The sequence below is a fragment of the Nicotiana tabacum genome, chromosome 15 (genome assembly GCF_000715075.1).
Source record: "Nicotiana tabacum cultivar K326 chromosome 15, ASM71507v2, whole genome shotgun sequence".
Lineage (NCBI taxonomy): Eukaryota > Viridiplantae > Streptophyta > Magnoliopsida > Solanales > Solanaceae > Nicotiana > Nicotiana tabacum.
Genome location: NC_134094.1, coordinates 125098215 through 125102824, shown reverse-complemented (window position 1 = coordinate 125102824; position 4610 = coordinate 125098215). Strand labels below are relative to the sequence as shown.

Below are 4610 nucleotides of genomic sequence, written 5' to 3'. Positions count from 1 at the left end.
TCGTCATTTTGTAGATCAATGGTTTACGGAAAAGGGTCAAACCTCCGTTGACCGACCGTTTCTTCCCCAAATCCTTCACCCATTTTTGAGCTCGACTTGCAAGCTTATTATTGTATGTAGCACTGAACGATTGGAGCTATTACGGCCGGTGCTCATATCATAATAATCCTCTCTCACGGGAGTTTGTTTGGCTCGCCGAAATACGTATTGCCTTTTCGTTTTAATTTGAGCAGGTATAATCCATTCCTTTTCCCTGTCTTTACTGTTCTTAGCCTTGTAGTTCCTTACTTTGATTCAATTTCATGTTTAGCCGTGTAAGGTGTTACTTTAGGCAAAATTAGTAATTAAACTACATCTGTTTGGTTAAAAGATAATTGAATACCAATAGTGACGTTTCATTTATTTTTGTTTAGCATTTGCTCGTTGTAACTAGGATTGAGTTGTTGGTTTATTTGGGCCTGGGTATTGGTTATTTTGACAAAGAGAAGAAGGCAGTTGGACTTGAGTCCAAGTCAATATGACTCTTTTGACTCAAGCCCCAACGTATGTGAAATCTGTTGATAGTAACATTGGGCGTAAATGAAAGAAGAGGGTAATTGGAAAATTAATTGTGAGGGAATCTTTCTATTATTGGTTTAGGAAGGTTCGAGGAGATAAGGAAAGGACTATTTTGCAAAATAAGAGTAAAAGGAGGTCGGATTTGGGGGATGAGGGAGTAAAATAAAAAAAGAAAAAGGATTAAAAAGAAAAGTAATAACTGAAAGATGTTTAAATCTATTCTATAAAGCAGCACATTCATTCATTCTACACACACACGCAATTCACAGGCTCTCACACTCATCGCTACTCTTTTCTCATACACTACACATACATTCACTCACTCTTCTCATTCATACTCATCTATTCTCACTCACACTCGTCTACACACCTAAAGGCATCTGAAAAATAGATTTGAAAATTCAAAAAAAGAAATTCCTTGCTAAAGGTTGAAAGTTCCAGTTTCAGAAATTAAAAGCAAAGATGGTTTAGTTTGATTTTGGTACTAAAAACAACCAGCTCCTGTATTTGATTCAAGGAGATCTTCTACCCTATTTTCCTGATTTTTCAAGCTGAAAACTGAAGTTGTTTTGCTGTTCATTGCTGAATTTGGGTGTTTCAAGTTGCTGAGCTCTATTTTCTATATTTCCATACCTTTATTTGGTCTATCTCACTTTCTCTTGTTGTTTAGGTATGTTCAGTTACTTTTGTCGTTTTGAATGGAAATCATGAATGAAATTCTAGTTGTTCTCTGCCTAAATTCCATAGATCCAGCATGTTCAATGGCTGAATTTGTTTGAATTCCCATCCCTTGTTAATTTTCTGAAATTCTTTGTCGGTAAAAGATGGATTTCTGAGTTGTTAAATGTTGATGAACTAAGTGATGTCTATCATTAATGATAATTAATTTCCTAGGGGTAAGGATTCATACACAGTGATGTCCACAGGATAGACTAATCTAATTTGCGTTTGATTGTTTAGATACTGCCTGTAGCCGATTGATTTATGAGGGTAGCCCGATGGCTATGTCATTGTAAATCAGAATCATCGAGAAGAATGAAGGTCACTAGCCTGAGTTGTTGCTTTCCTGGAACCGGATAAGGGTCTGATTTGCCCATCTACTATCATAAATAGGTCTTATTTATCTTCCATTTAAATTTTTTATCAAAAATATCTATACAGTTATACATTAAGTTGATATTTACCTCTTACACGTTAAAATGAGCTATATTTGCCCTTCGTTATACTTTAGGATCATATTTACCCCTCTACTCTTCACAAAGGGTTACATTTGCCCTTCGTTATTGTCACGACCCAAACAAACCCCTGTCGTGATGGCGCCTATCGTGGAACTAGGCAAGCCGACTCATTTCTAAAACAAACCGATATTTTCATTTCAAAGATAATTTCAGTGCTATTTAACATAAAAACCTTCGCAAAGGAGTTCAAATCAAAACAAAAGTGCGGAAGGAAAAGCCCGACATCGGGGTGTCACTAGTCATGAGCATCTACTATAATCTGTCTAATAATATCAAGGCTAACTCAGCCTTGAAAATAGCTAAATACAACTAGAGGAAGATAAGAGGGAGAAGATGAGGGGCTACGGTCGCCAAGCAACCTTGTTATCCCCGAAAATATTTGCAACCAAAATAATCAACAATCACTACCGTGTCCAGCTACACCTGGATCTGCACACAAAGTGCAGGGAGTAACGTGAGTAGGCCAACTCAGTAAGTAACAACAATAAATAAAGACTGAGCAGTAGTGACGAGCAATAAAGCATATAACGTTCATATCAGGAAATCTCAGTAAAATACCAGATTCTTTTAAAATCAGAATTTGAATCAAAATATCTCGTTTAAACCCAGTTCCAGTAAAAATCATTTAAAGATATTTTTCAACAGTTTTCAAACAGAGGGAATATGCAAAGGTGAGTAAAAATGATGAAATCATAAACAGCCCCTCGGGCAAAACATCACTCATATACAACCCCTCGGGCAAACCTCACAGTCACTCGTGCCACTCGGGCATACCTCACAATAACTCTTGCCACTCGGGCATACCTCACAATCACTCATGCCTCCCAGTCACTCAACACTCGACACTCAGCACTTAGCACTCGGCACTCAGTAGGCACCTGCGCTCACTGGGGGTATGTACAGACTCCGGAGGGGCTCCTTCAGCCCAAGCGCTATAATCTGCACGGACAACTCACGTGCTTTAATAATAAAGTATGTTGCAGGCGGGTAGCCCCGATCCACACTCATCCTCACAATCAGGCCCTCGGCCGATATCAAACATGCTGCGGCGTGCAGCCCGATCCCATAAATATCCTCACAAATCAGGCCCTCGGCCTCACTCAGTCATAAATCTCTCAAGCCACTCGGGCATTTCAGTAAAACAGGGTGCTCAGCCTAAAACAACATTTATATGCATCAAAATAGAGTTATAAAACTGAGTTATGCAGTAAACAAGTGTAACCATGACTGAGTATAGATTTTCAATCGAAAACAATGAGAGGATAGTAAGAAAAGGCCCCTAAGGGTGACCAAGTCACAATCCCCAACAGTGCACACCCACACGCCCGTCACCTGGCATGTGCGTCACTAAAAATAGTAGAATGATACAAAATCCGGGGTTTCGTACCCTCAGAACTAGATTTACAATCGTTACTTACCTCAAACCGGTCAAATTTCTACCCCGCAATACTCTTGCCTCTGGACTCGGCCTCCAAATGCTCCAAATTTATTCACAATTAGTACAATACCATCAATATACGCTAATGGAATGAATTCCAATGGAAAAGCTACAAAATTAGACCAAAATCCGAAATTGGCTCAAACCCACCCCCGGGCCCACGTCTCGAAATCCGACAAAATTTACAAAACTTGATAGCCCATTCACTCACGAGTCTAACCATACCAAATTCATCAAAATCCGACATCGTTTGGTCCTTCAAATCCTTAAATTACTTCTCCAAAAATCCCAAGCCCTAACCCCTCATTTTCACTAATTACAATGACTAAATAACGGAATATTACCATATATACAAGTATTAGGGCTCAAGTAACTTACCTCACTGATAGCCCTTGAATCACCCTTCAAATATCACTCCAAAAGCTCCACAAACCGACTTGAAAATGGTGAAAATGAACCAAATTCGCGAAGTGTTCTATTTATGGTTTCTGCCCAGGTTTTCGCACCTGCGGGCACTTTTTCCGCACCTGCGGGACCGCACCTGCAGTCAAGACGCCGCATCTGCGAACTCCACTTAATTCCCCAGCTTCCGCACCTGCGCTCCAGGCCTCGCACATGCGGGCTCGCAGATGTGACCTCCAACTCGCACCTGCTCAACCTGCCTAGCCCAGCATTGCCTACACCTGCGAACTCCCCACGTGCACCAGCGGCCTCGCACTTGCGACTCTTTCTTCCGCATGTGCGAAAATAGCAGTAGCAGCAGCTTCAGCTGTATTTTCCAACTCCGACAAATCTGTTAACCACCCGGAATCACCCCGAGGCCCTCGGGACCTCAACCAAAAATACCAACAAGTCATATATCAACATACCAACTTAGTCGAACCTTCGAATCACTCAAAACAACATCAAATAATCAAATTACCCTCGAATTCAAGCCTAAGAACTTCTAAATTTCTAAATTCGGCAACCGATGCCGAAACCAACCAAACCACGCCCGAATGACCTCAAAGTTTGCACACACATCACAAATGACACTACGAACCTACTCCAACTTTCGAAATTCCATTCCGACCCCGATATCAAATTTTTCACTGCCGACCGATATCGCCAAATTTCCAAATTTCGCCAATTCTAGCCTAATTCTACCACGCACCTCCAAATCACATTACGGACGCACTAAGTCTAAAATCACCTAACGGAGCTAACAGAGCCATCAGAATTCAAATCTGAGATCGTTTACACATAGGTCAACATCCGGTTAACTTTTTCAACTTAAGGTTCTAAATAAGAGACTAAGCGTCTCATTCCACTCCGAAATCACTCCGGGCCCGATCCAACTAACCTGGTATATCATAATATAGCTTAAGAGCATAAAG

At 40.7% G+C, this 4610-nt stretch overlaps 1 long non-coding RNA gene across 1 annotated transcript; it reads left to right on the top strand.

The window, feature by feature from the left end:
• Positions 1–239: 239 nt before the first annotated feature.
• LOC142169497 (uncharacterized) lies at positions 240–1621 on the top strand. Its single transcript, XR_012699450.1, has 2 exons — positions 240–1228; positions 1519–1621. It is a non-coding gene; the product is annotated as an uncharacterized LOC142169497 (long non-coding RNA).
• Positions 1622–4610: the final 2989 nt, after the last annotated feature.